Source organism: Lissotriton helveticus, chromosome 10 (genome assembly GCF_964261635.1).
Source record: "Lissotriton helveticus chromosome 10, aLisHel1.1, whole genome shotgun sequence".
In the NCBI taxonomy this organism is placed as follows: Eukaryota; Metazoa; Chordata; class Amphibia; order Caudata; family Salamandridae; genus Lissotriton; species Lissotriton helveticus.
Window position 1 is genome coordinate 103648633 of NC_136071.1, and position 19474 is coordinate 103668106.

Sequence of the window (19474 nt, forward strand, 5' to 3'; positions counted from 1 at the left end):
AACACACACATCGGGTTTCTGGGAGCTATATTTATTTTTTAATGAACCCTGCACGTGAAATTACATTACTGACAAAAATGGTCTCAGGGCCTGACCGAAGTTAATTCAAGACTTGAGTAATGAGGCTCAAGTAGTCGGGCCAGTCTCCTCAAAGAAAATGAGGTAGGTGTGGCATGCAGCTGTGTTACATATGCATGGACCTGTGATGACAGGGGTTCTGGGACTGGATGTGGAATGTGTGTACCAAATGTGTGGGAGTGTCAGTTGGGAGTCGGTATCTGCTGTGTTACTGCTATTTTTCTACCACTCTGGCACAGTGTTTAGTTCTTCTTATTAAACATAATACATGTTATTCTACATCCTAACCAGACAGGCGAGGAGGATGGGATAAGGTTATGTCGTCAAGATCAACTTTGTTCAGCTTATTTGCCATAAAAGCATAAAACGTATACAAAGAACGCATGATAAAATATTTTCAATTTTTTTTAAATCGTCATTTTAAAATATATCTCCAAGGGACAAGGACATTCGTTAGAAACTAATAATTGCACTCATAAGCAAAATATTAAGTAATCACATTAACTTCGATTTACAGCCAATTAAATAGTTAGAAGCTCATAGTGTCTTCTAATATTTAGCACACTTTGAAAGAAATTTAGGATTGCATGGCACAAAGCTATTGAGACTAATTTTTGTAAGAAATCCATTGCAGGCAGACAAGACGTCATTCCTGTCTGACGCAGTACAGGTACTAGGAAGGCAACTATTGGACTTAAATATATAAAAGACAAAATAAGGTAAAGTGGCATGTGCTCTGTGATGAAACACTGTTACAATGAAAAGTGGGTAATACATTATTCCATGTACATGGTGTTGGAAGAGCAAATTTAAAATGGATAAGATTCAGTCAACAACATGTTAACAAAACACAAAAACTTAAGGTAGGGTCAGAGGCAATATTTAAAGACCTACCTGGATACCTTGCCCCAATCAACAATACTCACATACTAATGTAATTTCTAATGTACTAGAAATGATATAACTCCTCCTTTCTTTTTTCATATAATCTTGTTTTGACACTATTTCAGTAGCAGGCATTGGGTGGGTCCTGACAAAGGCACTAGACAGAATGGTGTCTGAGCGTGCCGAAACATGTTGACCACTTTATAATCTTAGACAGCTATTTGGTAAAACTGTCTTTTTGCACTGTTTTTAATTTGAATTCTGAGAGATAATAAATATGGGGTCTTTCGCAACTCAATTTTAACTTCACTTATCACCTATGCACTGCACTTAGTTCCCATACACTCAACTATCCTCATCTGGTAGGAGTTAGAACTGCTATATGAAAACATCCTCTGGCTACCCATCACTATGATAGGGTTGTAGCCCTTAGTGTCACTAGTGTGACTTTAAAGAGGAGACCCAGATGATGAAGCATGTCACCAGGTTGGTGAGTGATAGAAATCCGGAAATTTATTGTATATTTTTCCTTTCTTTTGCGGCGACTATCTCATTGTTGTTTTCCCTTTAGACTTTTTAGTGTCCGGAACACTGTTGTAGACCCTTGGGCACTCTAGGTATGTAAAACATGTTAACAACAAACATTAAACGCATTATCAATCAAGATCAAGTAAGGTTCGATATTAGTGCCCATTTATACATAGTAATACAACTCAACAGACTTCCTTTTAAACACGCTCCCTAATTTTTTCCTCCCTACAGAACAAGTAACTTACCTTCGGTAACGCTTTTTCTGGTGGATACTGTATCTGCCTGTGGATTCCTCACCTTGTAAATATCCCCCTGCGTCAGCAACATTCGGAAATTCTTTTGTAGCTCTTCACCCCGACGTGGACGACGTCACAGAATGCACAGCTTCGCGCGCGCGCGGCTCCGCTGACGTCACTGACTCCATTATAGGACTCCGTCGGCGTGATGACATCAGTTCCGCCCTTTTTTCCGTGCCTTCGAGGCACACGGACGGACCGACAACAGTAGATATACACACAGTACCAAATATTTCAAGATAACACACACAGTGTGTAGTCAATGCAGGAAAGCCATTATAATAACACATTTCCTTTGACAATAAAATATTTACATTAAAACAATGACACTAATACAGGTATAGAAGAGTGGACAACGGGGAGGCGGGTGGGTCAGTGAGGAATCCACAAGCAGATACAGTATCCAACAAAAAAGCGTTACCGAAGGTAAGTAACTTGTTCTTCTGATGGATACATCTGCCAGTGGATTCCTCACCTTGTGAATAGAGTCCCACAGCAGTCCCCACTCCCGGAGGAGGGTGTCCACTCCCCTATACCAGAAAATCCTGGAGGACAGAACGCGCAAAGTGGCCGTCCCTCCTCACTTCGGAATCTAAGCAGTAATGCTTCACTAAAGTGTGGAAGGAGATCCAAGTCGCCGCTCTACAAATGTCCTCTACAGGTACACCCCTAGACAAAGCAGATGTAGCAGACCTTGCTCTAGTAGAATGAGTTCTTTAGCCTTCATGAGGTTCCTTACCCACCAGAGAGTAGCATATCTGGATACACAAGACAATCCATCTTGACAGCGTGCGCTTGTGCACCGCCTTGCCTCTTCTGGCTTCAACAAAACCCACAAAGAGCTGGTCATCCACTCTGAACTCTCTGGTTCTGTCCAAGTAGAAGCTCACCGCTCTCTTAGGGTCCAAGCAGTGAAGTCTCTCCTCCTCCTTGGAAGGGCGAGGGGGAGGATAGAAGGTAGTAAGGGTAACAGACTGCCTTAGGCAGAAAAGCAGCCCTGGTCCTGAGAACCATTCGTTCAGCATGAACGGTCAAGAATGGGGGCTTTGAACTAAGAGCTTGAAGCTCACTTACCCTCCTTGCCGAGGTACTTGCAACCAAGAAGACCGTTTTAAAAGATAACAGTCTCAAGGGACACTTGTGCAAAGGTTCAAAAGGTGAACCCATCAAGAAACTGAGCACAAGATTCAAGTCCCATTGAGGCACAATAAAGGGAGTAGGAGGAAATTTATTTATAAGGCCCTTTAGAAACCTTAAAACAATAGGAGATTTAAATAAAGACGGCTGATCTGGCAGAGAAAAGCCGACAAGGCCGAAAGATAACCTTTGACCGTAGCCACAGCAAACCCTTGCTGAGCCAAAGTAAGTGCAAACTGAAGAATATCAGACAATCGAGTCTTCAAAGGGTCGATGTACTTCTCCCCACACCAAGAGACAAATTTAGACCATCTATAAGAGTAGATAGACTTGGTGGAATCACGCCTGGCCGATAAAATGACATCCACCACATCATGTGGGAGAGAAAAAGAATTCAGGTTGCCCCGTTCAATCTCCAGGTATGAAGGTTTAAGGTCTGGAGGTGGGGGTGTAGAACCTGCCCCTCCATCTGAGAGAGGAGATCTGCCCTGAGAGGGAGACGGAGCGGCGGGCACGAGGAGAGGGAGAGAAGATCTGTGTACCACACCCTTCTTGGCCAATCCGTGGCGATCAATATGACTTGGGCCCGGTGTTGACGTATCTTCCTCCGAACCCGAGGAATCAACGGTATGGGAGAAAACGCGTAAAGGAGTCTTGAGTCCCAACTCAACTGAAATGCGTCCCCCAAAGCTCCCTGCATCGGATACTGGAGACTGGAGAATGACGGGCAGTGAATATTCTCGTGAGTGGCAAACAAGTCCACCTGAGGAATTCCCCAGGTCCGGAAGACGTGACGAACCACTTCTGGATGAAGCCTCCACTCGTGATCGGCTGAGAACTGCTGACTGAGGCTGTCTGCACGCACGTTCAGAACTCCGGCCAGATGATTTGCCATCAGACAAATCTGATTGTCCTGAACCCAGGACCAAAGACGCAGAGCCTCTCTGCAGAGACACTGCGATCCCACTCCTCCCTGCTTGTTGACATACCACATCGCGGTTGTGTTTTCCGTCAGGACCTGAACCGACTGACCTCGAAGGGAAGGGAGGAATGCCTTGAGCGCCAAACGAATCGCCCGCAATTCCAGAAGGTTGATGTGGAGCAACCTTTCCTCTGGAGACCAAAGACCCTTGATCTCCAGATCCTCCAGATGAGCACCCCACCCTAGGGTGGACGCATCCGTTATCACCGTGGCCACCGACGGAGGCAGGTAAAAAGGCTTTCCTTGAGACAGATTGCCTTCCACGCCCCACCAAGACAGTTCCGCTGCAGCTTCTCTTGAAATCCTCACAGACTCCCTGAGATTTGCGTTGTGTTGATACCACTGCATGCGGAGGCACCACTGGAGTGCCCTCATGTGCCAGCGTGCATGGTTGACCAGCAGAATGCAGGAAGCCATCAGACCGACCAGACGACGGACCTTCAGGACTGGAACGACCACTCCATTGTAAAATAAAGGAATCATTTCCTGAATGTCGCGAATCCTTTGAGGAGGAGGGAATGCCCGACACACAGTTGTATTCAGTACAGCACCTAAGAACTGGTTGCGCTAGGAGGGCACCAGGTGAGATTTGGGCACATTTATCGAAAAGCCCAATCTGTACAACAACTGAGTTGTGACTTGCAGATGATAGAGCACTTTCTCTGGGGATTCTGCTTTGATCAGCTAATCGTTTAGATAAGGGAATACTGGTATCCCTGACCTTCTGAGATGTGCTGCCACCACAGCCATCACCTTGGTGAAGACTCGAGGCGCAGTAGTAAGACTAAACGGAAGGACCGCAAACTAATAATGTTGCAAACCCACCGTGAAACGGAGATACTTCCTGTGCGACTTCAGGATGGTGATGTGGAAATATGCATCCTGCAAGTCGATCAACACCATCCAGTCTTCTTCCAGCAGTGCTTGAAGAACCTGCGCAAGGGTGAGCATCGTGAACTTCTCCTGCTTCAGAAAGAGGTTCAAAAACCCTGAGGTCCAGGATTGGACAAAGTCTGCCACCCTTCTTGGGGATCAGGAAATACCGGGAGTAGCATCCCTGACTCCTTTCCTGCTCCGCAACCACCTCCATCGCACCCTTTCTTAGTAACGCCAGGACTTCCTCCTGCAGAAGTAGCAGGTGGTCCTCTGATCAAAACCCTTGGCAAGGAGGGTAATTTGGAGGTAATTCCCGAAAGGGAAGAGCATACCCATTCTCCACGAGATTGAGAACCCAAAGGTCCGATGTGACCGATTCCCAATCTCTTAGAAAATAGGTAAGCCGACCCCCCACAGGACCCGCATGATACAGAATGGCGGATATAGGGCTGCTTTGCTGAGGTTGGAGAGGGGTGGGAAGAGGAGGAGAAGGAGGAGGAGGTGGAGGAGGAGGAGGAGGAAGCTTGACGTCCTCGAGGACGAGCTCTTTGTCTGCCCCTGTACGATTTGTACAGCAGATTTTGCTGTTGCTGCTGCTGTTGCGACTGCTTGTAGGCTCGAAAGGAGGACCTTCCAAATTCTCTATACCTTCTACCTACAGTACCTCTGGACTGTAGACCCAAAGACCTGGCTGTTGCTCTGCTATCTTTGAATCTCTCCAATGCAGCGCCAGCCTTCTTCCCAAAAAGGCCCGAGCCATCAAAAGGCAGATCCATTAAGGCAGCCTGGACATCAGCAGAGAATTCGGAAGACTTCAGCCAAGCTGCTCTTCTGGTGGCAATAGAAGACCCCATGACTCTCGCCACAGAGTCAGCCGTGTCCAACCCACTGTGGATGACTTGCCGAGCAGCTGCTTGAGTATCAACAAGCACCTCATTAAAATTCTGCCTGTCCTCCTCTGGAATCTTAGGGGCCAACTGTTTCACAGAATCCATCAGAGCATGGATGTAACGCCCCAAGAGGCATGTGGCGTTCGTTGATTTGAGAGCCATGCTCGCTGAAGAAAAAACTTTCTTTGCTGCTTGGTCTTGCTTTTTAGAATCTTTGTCCCCAGGCACCTGAGGGAAAGCACCTGCAGATTTTTGGGAGCAGGCTGCCTGTACCACCAAGCTCTATGGTAAAGGATGAGAAGATAAATGTCTGGGTCTCCAGGAGCCACCCTATATCTCCTTGAGACAGCTTTCAAAACTGCTGGAGATGTAAGAGGCCTATTCCACACCTCCAAGATTGGCTCTGTCAAAGCTTCATTAAAAGGAAGCATAGGCTCTACCACAGAAGATGGACAGTGGAGGACTTCTGTTAATATATTTGACTTGTACTCCGCAGTAGGCAGATTTAAATTCAACAGTTCTGCTGCCTTCTTGATGACCACATGATATGGTGCCACATCTTTTGAAGGGGCATCCGGAGACAGTTCCAATCCACTAGCCTCCCTTAGGTCATCAAAGAAATCTTCCGATTCCTGCAGCTCACCTTCTTCCATCTCCACTTCTCTGTACCTCTGTTCCTCTAGAAGTCGCTGAGCCTCACGTCTCGACCTCTCCTTCGGGAACGGCATCGGTGGATCCGCAATCAACTCCGATGGAGCCGGCATCGAGCTCAGAGCCGAAGGAACAGGCCGCTGCACTCGAGGTCGAACTGGATCTGGCGCCGGTGACGAAGAAATCGGCGGCACCGAGAGATGCCAATGCTGTGTCGGAGCCGGCATAAATGGCATGAACGGCGACGGAGCATACGTCTCGGGTACTCCCAGATTAAAGGCCATCGGACCGATGGGACCAACCGGTGCTCCGGAGGGGTGCATGGCTCTCGTGAAGACACCATACATAGCGTTTAAATACTGTGTAGGGTCTTGTCCCAGGCCTGGAAAGGGAGGGTATGAACCTACAGGCTGCTCTCGAGGAGGCACCGGATTCTTGTTGACTTCTTCCTTGGGTTGGTGAGCCGAAGTCATCGAACACTCAGGCAAGGGAGCCTCTTCCTCCTCTCGAGTTGGAGATCGAGACGGCGCCGGAGAGGGATTCGACACCGGAGCCGGTGAATGCTCCGGCGACTCCATGGGCGAAGCCTCACCTTCCGGATCCAGAACATCTGGAGATGGAGATACATCATCCTTACGATGTCTTCTAACTGGCGACTTCGGCCTTGAATCCGAATCCTTCCCAGAATGGTGTCGAGATCCATGCTTCCTCTTCTTATGCTTCTTTTTTGTCGACCTGGAAACATGCCCCGATGACGACCTTGAAGGCGACCTCGAACAGGATCTCGACCTCGATTGCGATTTCGAACTCTTCTTGTCCATTTTACCCTTCATCTTGGCAAACAGGAGCTTCGCCTCTCTTTCATGAAGGGCCTTGGGGTTCATCTTCTTGCAGCATGGACACCCCTGGACATCATGGTCTGAGAACAAGCACCATACGCAATCTTCATGCGGGTCTGTGATTGACATCATTTTCCCGCATTCTCCGCACGGCTTGAATCCGGTCTTCTTCGAGGACATCTCGACAGGAGGCAAAGAAACAAGAAAACACTGAAATCAACAAACAGTAACAGAGTTACTCAATAGCTACAGAGGATCCCTCGAAAACCGTTAGCGTCGATGACGCGGAAAAAAGGGAACTGATGTCATCACGCCGACGGAGTCCTATTATGGAGTCAGTGACGTCAGCGGAGCCGCGCGCGTGAAGCCGTGCGTTCTGTGACATCATCCACATCGGCATGAAGAGCTACAAAAGAATTTCCGAATGTTGCTGACGCAGGGGGATATACAAGGTGAGGAATCCACTGGCAGATGTATCCATCAGAAAAACTCTACATGGTATGATGTTACAGTGTCCTCTGCATCAACCTTAATGTCCCGGGGATGTGTGAAAATATCAGTAAGGCCAAATTTCAGAAAAACAGATTTAATATAAGCCAACTACAGAATTGTGTTAACATTTTGTAAGGCTAGAAGGACTAGGGTAGGAGGGTTCTGAAAGTAGTTCCATGTAGGGTAAAGAAGGATAAGTTGCGATCCTACAGGTTTCTTCCTTTTAGGTGTTAAGATACTGAACGAAGGCCCACACCAGCTGCGGTTTAGGGGGGGGAGGGTTTCATTGGGGTATTGAGGGTCCCTACTGTTATGATAGGAGGGGTTGACCTCTTAAACTTAAATGTGTGGATCTTGGGATGGTATAATCGGACTAGCATTTCCCTCCTAAGGAGCGGGTGAATGGAGTTGGTTCTACAATGAGGTTTACTATAGAGGAATAGGGGATTGACACTAGGCCTCGATATTACACTGGTAGTACTTATCAATACACACCATTTAGAGTATAGGACTGGTTATCTGAAGGGTCTAAGGGACAGGAAAATAAAGAAAAGCAGATACTAGATGATCCGGTTAGCAGAGTTCACGGTTTCACTTTGGAATCACCAAATATGACACTGATTTGCTATCGCCGCCCGGCCTCCGGGATGTGGGCTGAATGGCTGTGGTGTGCTTGATTCATGTTGAACGCAAAGCATTTATCTTTTTTGCTGGCGGGACACCTGGAACGAATGGTTGTATATTATCTAATTCTGCAATAAAAATAAAGTTTAAAAAAAACAAAAAACATTTTGTAAGGCTAGACAGTCAGACGCACTCACCAGATCAGCCTCTGGATTTAGACAGCATGTGGTCCACAACAAGAATGAGACAATTTTGATCTGGTCCTCTATAAACAGGATGTCCAGCTCTCGTGGCAAATAAAATGTGCATAATATTTTGGTACTGCCAGCAACCTCTGGGTAAAACCATTTTCAATATGATGCATTTTATCAGCGTTTTGAAACCACCACACACCAGCCCCATAGATAGCAGAGGAAATACATTGTGATTTAAACAAGGCAATCATCTCAGGCAGGGGTTATAATTTAAAGTCCTGAAAATTGGAAGATCGCTTCCGTATTTCTGCTCATCTGCAAAGATTTAATTTGGATATGTGCCCTTCATCTTTGAACGGAGCTAAAAGTTATTCCTAAGTAACCAAAATTATTTGTCTTTTTAAGTGAGGACCTCCAAACCAACCACCCCCCCCCCCACACACACACACACACACAATTCTCATGCACTTTGTTTTTGTGTGTAAAGGCCCGCATGCCATGGTATAATATTTTTCCTGATCCATTTTTAAGTCCAGGTCTTCCGTATACTCCATACAGTATTTTAGCAGCATCTGGAGGCCATTTGAACTGCGCACAATTAGTTAATGCGTCATGTGAATAAAGAAGTATGGCAAGAGAGCGTTCACCTATCTTGGGCATGTCAGCCCGAGCCTGCACAAGATGTTCAGTAATGGCATTTATATATAGTAAGAACAGACAAGGGGCTAGGATGCAGCCCTGTCTTACCCCTGTTAGGAAAGTTAATTCTCCCTGTGGTCCACAGCATACTGCCACTTTCAGATAGCATTGTAAACGTTTTACTAAAGTAAGGAAATCAGGTTCGACCCCCATATTCTGCACTAATTCCCAAAGTTTGACCCTATTGACTAAATCGAATGCACTTGCGAGATCTATAAAAGCCACACCTATGGCCTCCCTTTTTGCTGATACATATTTGTTAGCAATCAGGTGCAGGTGTAAGGATTGCTCTATAGTGCCTATGCCCAATCTAAACCCAAACTGAACAGGGGGTTCTTTTGCACACGTTCCTAGGTAGCCAGTATTATCCATCCCAAGATTTTTGCAGTAGTGTCATTCAGAGACATTGGCTATAACAGGCCTGGTCTGATTTGTCTTTTTTTTTTTTAACAATAGGAACCGAGGAGGCAGAGTGCCATGATTCGGGTATGTAGTCTTACACTACACACCTTAAAACATCTGTTAAGACCAGACCGCAGAGGTATATGTTTGATTTAAAGACATTAACTGGCACTTCATCAGGTCCTGGGGCTTTCCCAGGGGCTTTCTCAGGGGCTAAGCGGTTTATCGCCAAGACTACCTTGCCTAATTCAATAGGCCTGGTGGAAGAAGAGAAGTTTATGGACACTCAAAGGAAAGGTTAGCTTAGTGAGTGAAAAGAGGCTTCCTCTAAAGGAAGTCTTTCTATCCGCTGCCTCTGCCAACGCTGGGCGAGAAGTTTATAGACTCTCAAACTAAAGAATTGTTTTCGAGTGAACAGAGGCTTCCATCAAAGGTCCTTTTAACTGCTGCCTCTTCTAATGCTGGAAGAGGACAAATTAACTGACTCTCATTGTAAAGGATTGTTTTGGAGTGAACAAAGGCTTCCATAAGAGACAGGCCTTGCAACCATCCAGCCGCCTTCGTTAATGCTAGAAGTGATGTTTCCAGACACTCAACGTAAAAGAGTACTTTTGGAGCAAACTGAGGCTTCCTTCAGATCCATGCAACTGCCGCCCATGTTTCAAAGACCAGATCGGATGACTTCTTAGAGAAGCGCTTACCGGTCAATCCATTTTGCAACTTTTGTAAACAGTGTGTTTACTAAAAGTACAAAATTGATTGAAAAGTCGATTCTTTGCACCTGGTCATATGGATGAAATTTGTTTTACACCTGCCTCAGAAAAAAAACGTGGAAAACTGGAAAATGTATGCTGTTCAGCTTTCAATTGGGTCACTGTTTGCTAATTGCCCATCTGATGATAAATGTGAGAATGCTGAAGACGAACCGTCTCCTTTGTTTCTCGTATACGCACTATGAGATAAAATACAAGAATCCAAAGTGCGAGCTGATTCAGCCCTCAGATACCAGACAGTAAGGTTACTGCATGTAATTCCTCTATCAGTAATAAATGCACAACGTGCACTGGTTACCACCATGCACAAGGTTGGATCTGACCACTAATCAAATATAAAGCATTTATTTTGATCTGCTTCGTGCTCCATGCAATTCACCGAAGGGTGACTCATTGCTGGTGTGCAAGGCACACGGTAATCAAGATTCTTAATGCTCTGTCACTGTGACACAGCAGAAGTCCTCTTTAAAGCTCCGGGCCAGCATCCAAGGCTAGTCATTAATGTAATGCTTAACTGCAATCCGATACTAAAAGGCACACAGGGAAAACATCTATGGCCACAGGGGCCTTGGTGTTAACACAAGCTTAAAGGACAGCGAATCCTGTGGTATTCAATTAAATATTTATTTAAATTGCCCCCTTGCAACCACTCATGAATACATTTTTAAAGGATTTCATCAAATAACTTCTCTTGGTCAATTTTTTTTGTTTTAAATATTTGTATTTGCATTTTATCATATGGCAACAAAACATTCATGTCATCACAGGTCAACATATCCCGCCCTCCAACCCTCCACCCCCCCAGCTTTATCAGTACTAACATTATTGCAGGGATCATCCCCCTTCATTTCCCTAACATTGTCTGTGTTTAGATTTGCCAGACCCCACCAGAATGCCCTCGGCTCCCCCCGAACTGTACATGGACCTCGTTCCCGCAATCCTCCTCACAGACCCCCATCAAGGCCCCGATATTTCCTCAATTTACCCCAAACTCTCCCAAATTTTTTAGGGCAGCCCGCGCCTTGTACGTAGCCCTTTCAGCAGCCATATAAAGGTCTAGGCCTCTCCTCCATTCCTCTAACTGTGGTGTCGTAGGTGCCCCCCAATACTTTGCTACATCTCTTTTCGCTACCACCAAGGCGAGGACCAAAAAGATCAGCAGCGGGCGGGCAAGATCTACGTCGTTGGTCATACCTAGTAGGACCATTTTTGGATCCGCTGGCAGGGGAGCTTCCAGTACCTCACCCAATTCTCTCAGGATCTCCCCCCAATATACCTGAATCTGTGGACATGCCCAGAGTGTGTGGAAGAAGTCTACCCCCCCCTTCTCGGCCGCATCGTAAGCAGTTCGCATCTCCTATCTTTCCCATGTAATGCAAGCATTCCACATAAAAGTAGGTCCTGTGTAGGACAATAAATTGTATGAGCCTCAACCTGGATTTAATTGCTACTTCTCGTGGATGCAGGAGTACAGTGTCCCAATCTACTTCGTCCATTTCGCCCACATCATTCTCCCATTTACGTCTAAGGGCCCCTAGGTCATCTGGCATATTATTCATAAGAGTCCTATATGTGAGAGACACTGCTCTCTCAGGTATGTTTTCTTGCAGTAGGCGGCCCTCCAGAGGTGCATACTCCGGGAGCGCCTCCACTGGGATTCCCTCTGCCCGCCACGCATGTCGCAGCTGCACATACTTAAAGCATTGCATGGAGAGCAGGCCAAATTCTGCCTTTAGTGCTGGGAACGATTTCAGTTCCCCTTTCGCAATCACGTCTCCTAGCGTCGAGATCCGGATGTCGTCCCACCTCTTAAACCCTTTCAATTTATTCAGGTCTGGCAGCCAAATGCAGTGCCACAGGGGTGTTTGTCTGGTGAGCCTCTTTTCCCAGCCTAGGATCCTGTTTGCTCTGTACCATAGCACCAAAGTGAGCCTAGTAGCAGGCATCAATCTCCCCCTCCCCCCGCCCCCGTAAAGGTAGTAGTTGTAGGAGCGGGTACCCATAGCGTGTCTCTCTAGGGCGTATGTAGGATGCGTTGCCGGGGCGTGAAACCAGTCATTAATGACTACCAAGTGTTCAGCCCAGTAGTCGGCTTCCACGCTGGGAAGTGAAATCCCCCCGCTATATTGGTGTCTCTGTAGGGTCGACAGTGCTACCCGAGGCTGCTTACCAAGCCAAAGATATGTGCGGACTTCTGAATTTATTTCCCGGAACACCCTTCGGGGAAGATAGGAATATTCATTCTGAAACGCGTACAGGAGCTTGGGCAGCGTCATCATCTTGAACATGCCCGCTCGACCTAGAAGCGTGAGGGGTAGGAGCCGCCACCGGGCCGCGTCCTTCACGAAATTCCGTATTATCCGTCCGACATTCCTATCATACGAGGTGGCCGGGTCAATTTTATTTTTAACCAATGCAGGAACATATTGCTTCATTAATAAGCCATAAAAGAAAATTGGTTCATGATATTTGAACGATTCATTTTACCCATAAATTAAACGATTCAAAAAATACTTTTACATAGGTTCAATTATACTAGAAATTGAGCTTAAAACACACACACTATAAATGAAATGGGAACTGCTCATTCAGCAACAGCGAGTACGTTAAATTAATTTCAGTTCCTGATGTAACAAGATCAAGACCGAGGACAGAGTGGTAGCACTTTACAGCTCGGTCCAATAGTACATTAAGTGTGTGTGTTGTTAAAACACGACCAAGAAAGACTCTGAACGCAGTGACAGCCCTTTCAGCTGGGAACAACAAACGCGATTAAGATTCTGAGCGGAGAGTAAGGGCACTTTACAGCCAGGTCCAATAGTACATAAGACTAGTGTTGTTCTTTCCGACTAATGTTCAGATTAGCATGTGCAACAGTCCAAGCCCAAATTAGATCATAACTATGGTACTTAAAGGAGGCTCGGGCTTTGGAAGCTTGTTTTAAATACAGAGTTTGAGTTAGTGGTGCCTCAGAGTTCTGAAACTTTTGTTTTCGAATGAGTTGTCACTGCTAAAGGAGCCATAAAAAATAAAAGTAAAACAGGGGATGTGTATCTGAATGGTGCTAGACAGTTATCTGAATGGTGTACTTCATTCGTTTGAAAAGGTAGCAAGAATCGGGTGTTGTAACTTCATATAAATAACTCGAAAAATGAGTCGATCAGATGAAGCTAACATTTCTTTACCAAAACCATTTGATAACAAGCATTTGCAATGCAATAGGTCTCGCATTAACAAGAGTTTAAGCTATTGGCAATGCAATAGCTTAGAGTTTAAGCTATTGGCAATACAATAGCTTAAACTCTAGCAAATGTGAGACCTATCTCTTATCATATATGAGAGCACCTTCAAATTCGAGTTCAGCACGCCTGCTCTACAAAAAAAAAAAACTAATTTGATTTAAACCCTTGGCCGCAGAGCGAATTCCGCCACAGCACTGGGGGGGTGTGGGGGATTAGAGAGGCGCTTCCACGCTCGTGACGGAACCAAGCCGTCATGAGCCACGGGCGGCGTGTGCTCATGACGGCGTGGTTCCGTCACGGCCCCGCACGCTCACTAATTCGCCCGCACAGGCGGGGAATCAGTGCCGCGTGGGCGGAGCGGGCGGGGCCGTGACGGAACCATGCCGTCATGAGCACACGGCGCCCGTGGCTCATGACGGCTTGGTTCCGTCATGAGCAGGCAAGGGGTTAACAGACCAAAATTCTGCTTTATGTATAATGAGAATCTTGCCGCTTGGGGGATGTGGCCAAGAAGGTACCTTGAACGGAAGCTTCACCTGGAGGTTCCGCTTCTGGGCAGGCCCAGCGTCTTATTCTGCACAAGTTTCACAGCTGTTGCCCTCCACGACTGCCCCGGCTTGCTCTACGTGCTGGGTGTACTGTGGGGCCCTATGTGACTGCTGTAGGAGCTGAAACCTCCGCCAACCACAGAGTGGGGACTGTGGCTGACATGGGAGATAAGCACCGCAGCTGCGGGCCCCAGCACCATCAGAGGTCATTTCGGTGATCCTTGGCGCTGTAGGCACCCAGCCATCTGGCGGCCTGGTGATGTGCCTTTGAGCGGCTTCCTGCCCTGGACTGGTGGTGAGGTGATACGCCGGGGCTGCCGCTGAAGACATTGACCGGGGGTCTGCAGTCAGCGCGACCTTAGCGGTGTGGCCACAGCTGAGGGCCCCAGCATATCAGGATGTCCTGGCTCAGCATGAGGCAGCCGCGGGGACTGTGGCCACAAGACAGGACCACTGGCATACCTCTGTGGGGCTCTAAGCCCTGGTCTCCCTTCAGGAGTAAGCGCACCTCTCATCTTTGCAGCGTGTGCAGTCGGAACAGCGAGCACACCTCCGGCCAGAGAGCAACACACACTGTAGCCGGCCACCGATGGGGGGAAGCAGTGCCACTGCTGAGCAGTGTGCCCCTGAAAGAAAATAGTGCTCACAGACTACATAGCGTAGACCGTGTAACACCACAGGCAAAAGGTCTATTCGTTATGGGCGGTCACAAAAGGAGACAGGGCGGTAACAAGGAGGGACTAAAAAAACCTCATATTGAATCGAAAGCCAAACTTTACCAAAGACAATGCCACCAGCCAATTAAAAATATGCCCGGAGAGTGGGCGAGGCTTTCACAGCACTTCCACGTCATACCCTAACACAGCATGCCTCGCAGAACGAGCAGCGCATGCGCGCTGTATCGCTAGGCTCCACCTAAAAAGAACATGCATGATTAGTCTGAGATGCATAAAAGAACCAAGAGCAGGTTTTTTATATGTATGACAGCACTATTAGTTATGTTGTCATGTGGATCTGTCTAGTGAGAATAAATCACAGTGATGAAGGTATCCAGGCGCTAGAGCAGTCGTGTAGGTGTAAGATCAAAGGTGTTGGGTATTGGGACCAGTGAGTTAGTTGAAAGGAGGAGGCCCTGATCTGTTGAGTTAGATCGTTCCAGGTCTTCGGTGTGATGCAGGAATGCTAGACCTCCCATTCTGCTTTTGTGGATGTGGCGGTGAGTGCGAGTGAGAGAGGCTGATTGTAGGTGTCTGGTGAGTTAGAGGAAGTGAAGTGGGATGTTCAGATATGTTGGACTGATGTTGTACACTGCCTTGTATGCATGAGTGAGGAGTTTGAATTGGCAGTATTTGTGTTTTGGAAGCCAGTGGAGCTCTCTTAGGTATGGTGAGATGTAGGTGCGGCGTGAAATGTTGAGGAAAAGTCTTGCTGAACGTTCTGGAAGGTCTGGAGTCGGTGGCAAAGATGGCTGGAAATCCCGGTGTATAGTGCATTGCCATAGTCTATTCTGCTTCTGATAAGGATTTGCGTGACTGTGCATCTAGTGTTCTGGGTAGACATTTGAAGATCTTGAAAAGCATGCGGAAAAGTGGAAGCAGAAGGCGCTGGCTGAATTGAGCCCTGCTGTCATGTTGAACTTGTCGTCCAGAATGATTACCAGGTTTTTGGGATGATTGGTTAGTGTGAGTCCGTGCTCAGAAGGCCACAAGGTGGAGCCCCAAGGAGAGGCCTTGTTCTCGAAGATCAGCTCTTTATTATTTTACTTATTTAGGGTTTCAACACCAATATTTTGGCAAACAACCCCATACATACAGGTTGTGCTAAGTAATCAAAACAGTATTTTAGAGCATGCATATGTATACATGTACAAAAAGAAAACAGTATTTTACTAGGTGAACATTATACAAACAATGATGGACAAATCCATCAGTCAAGGAAAATAAGGTTCTGTCACCAGGTAAGACTGCTGTAATACAACAGATCTGCAAATCTAATATATACAAATTAATTAATAATAGTTCAAGTAATGGCTACAGTACAGTTAGAAATTTCTTTGAATTCTTTGTATGGTGAAAATCCTAGCTAAAGCTGGTCGAAGCGTTTCGGCTTTACACTTTCAGGTCTCTTCAGGACAATGTGTAAAGAGCACCACAGCATATTAAAATGGGCCAAATTGTTTACTTATACAAGGCAGTAACTTTTAATGCTATGCTCTTTGCACTTCTTTAAGTCTGTTGAATTCCCCCAAGCCTGAGCAGAAATATATACTTGGTAGAGTGGAGTGTTTACCTACATTGTCTTGTGGTTCGCAGCTGCAATCCAAGGCATTCTTCCACAACCTGCCATTAAAAGTTCTGTTATAAAATCGTGGCATTTTCTGCATTCCACGGCAAAGATATAGCAACTTTTTGTATTTTGGGGAGTTGGCTTATTTTGATATGCTATGGTGCTCTTAACGCATTGTTCTGAAGAGGCCTAAAAGTGTACGGCCGAAATGCATCAACCAGCTAGGATTTTCAACCATACAAAGAATTCAAAGGAAGTTCTACTTACTATCATCAATTATATCAAGTCGTTCTTACCTGGTGACAGAACCTTATTTTCCTTAAATAATGGATTTGTCCATTATTGTTAGCATAGCATTCACCTAACAAAAGATATAAATATACATATATATATATATATATATATATATATATATATATATATATATATATATATATATATAGTTATATTTCTCCACTTAACCAAACCATTTTGTTGGCGTACAAAAGACGGCACTCACAGAAATGTATTTTTAGTAATCTTTTAATTTGCTGGAACCCCCCAGCACCGATAGACGCGTTTCGGCAATCTGCCTTCTTCAATGTCAATGACAACAAGTTAGAAACACCCTTTAAGCAGTGTCAAATTGTGACGTGAGTTAAAAACAGGGAAATAAAAGACAGCTTAATTCAAATAAGGCATGATGCACATTTCATGGCGGCCATCTTAAAACATTATCGCAGGCAAGAAAAATATTGTGATCTCATTAAACAAGTGCTTCCAAAAACAAGTAAAATTTCATGGATTGATTTCAATTCATAAACTAAATGTGTTTAAATAGATACACACTGACAATAAATTTCATTGCAATTATTATCTAAATAGATAGATGTCAGTTGTGTTCTGTTTTCGAAAATTCTATATCTAACCAAACATGTATTGTTTTTGAAAGATGTAAGGAGGGAAACACTTGAATTTTCACAATTGAGCCCTGAATGGGCAAAAGCACGCAGCGTGATATTGGAGCTATGTTCTATAGAGCTGGATATACATATTGATCATAGTTTAACATTTGTGTATTCAGATGTCTTGTTGTGTCCATACACAAAGAAAAGAGAGAAACTAGGAGATGGAAAAAGAAGGGAAAGGGAAGGAAAAGGAAAAGCATGGAGAGAAACACAGGAAAATGAAACAAATGAAGAAAAGACATAAAATGAAGCAGAAAGGATCAGACAATTTGCATTAATCAGAAAAGGCAGTAAGTATTTACTGAATCAAAACAGGGAATCAATTATCAACATCATTCCAAGTGGGACCATAGCTCCTCCTCATTATTGAGGCCTAATGGAACCTTGATTTGCAGATCAATGATTTATTTGGAATCTAGGGCTCATAACTGTCTGGTTCTGTCCCCACCTCTTTCATTTTTGGGAATTTGGTCGATACAGAAACATTTCAAAAGATTACGGTTGCTATTATGCATTTTGTTTAAATTATGCGCCACCGGATAGGTGGGGTCTTTCTTAGCAATCGCGTGCATATGTTCTAATATGCGCTTCTTGTTTGGATGAATGATGCTTCCCACATATCTTTTGGGGCATGGGCATTCCAAGATATATACAGTGAAGTCTGAATTGTAGTTAAGGAGTCGCTTGATTGTTTTGGTCTTATTGTTTTCCATTCATTGTTCTAAGGTGTTATAATCCAGTACTTTAAGGCTAAATTTGCATGCCTTGCATTTAAGGCATGGAAAGAAGCCTCTTAAATGTTGTATTTGGTGTGGTGTTAAACTGAGATGACTATGTACTAAGTGATCACTTTTTGTATTTAGGGAGTCGGCTTATTTTGATATGCTATTAAGCTCTTAACGCATTGTCCTGAAGAGGCCTAAAAGTGTAAGGCCGAAATGCGTCAACCACCTACAGCTAGGATTTTCGCCATACAAAGAATTCAAAGGAAGTTCTACTTACGATCATCAATTATATCAAGTCATTCTTACCTGGTGACAGAACCTTATTTTCCTTGAATAATGGATTTGTCCATTAGTGTTAGCATAAGGTTCACCTAACAAAAGATAGATTTTTTTTTATATATAACCGTAATGAAGGCGTAAAGCCGAAACGCGGCGTTGTGCCATTAAACTTACTAGAAGCATATTGGAGTGTCTGGGTATTTCCGGCTGACCGGGAGGAAGAATATATATCCACAATTAACAGCATGGCGGAACACATCTCCCAATATATAGATTACTACCTCCATGATCATGTAAAAAACCTCCCTAGTTATGTGAGAGATACAGGAGTTTTTTTAAATAAACTTAGCATCATTAAATGGGAGAGTGACTGGTGTCTAATTACATTAGACATCGAGTCACTTTATACAAGTATCAAACATGAGGCAGGCCTGCAAGCAACTAACTATTTTCTTGGTACAAAATCTTGTGAATAATATGGGCACAACAAAATGCTGTGCGAGTTAATTGCCTGGCGTCTGAACAATAATTTCTTTTTATTTGACAAAGAAATTTGGAAGCTGGAAAGGGGTGTATCTTTAGGGTCCTGTTTCTCCCCCAGTGACTCGTGCCTGCACGTTGGCTGGTGGGAGAAACAGGTCCTAGACAGCACACCGAACAGACACAAAGTTAAGCACTGGCTGCGCTTTATAGATGATGTCTTTGCTATATGGGAAGGAGATCTGGCAAGTGCGCAGGAGTTTGTTAATGACCTGAACATTAATTTATGTAATCTACACTTTACGTCCAATATTAGTCAATCAACAGTGGAATTCCTAGACGTATGTATCACAGTCATTGATAATAATTTGGAAACAACCCTGTTCAGGAAAAAAACTGCTGGCAACAGTATTTTGCACGCCAGCAGTAGCCATCCTCGACCCCTTATTGACAGTATTCCGTTGGGAGAACTGCTTAGACTAAAACGCATATGCAGCTCCACACAAGAATATGACAAATGTACCAAATAGATGATGGAAAGATTACAAGATAGAGGTTACTCTAAATAAGTTCTCTCAAAAGCCTTTAGGAAGACAAATGATCGAACACGAGAATCAT

General features: G+C 45.0%; 1 protein-coding gene across 4 annotated transcripts in view; it reads right to left on the bottom strand.

The window, feature by feature from the left end:
- Nucleotides 1-19474, bottom strand: part of HAGH (hydroxyacylglutathione hydrolase) — a 408719-nt gene that overhangs the window by 286488 nt on the left and 102757 nt on the right. The gene's annotated exons all lie outside the window — the stretch shown is intronic.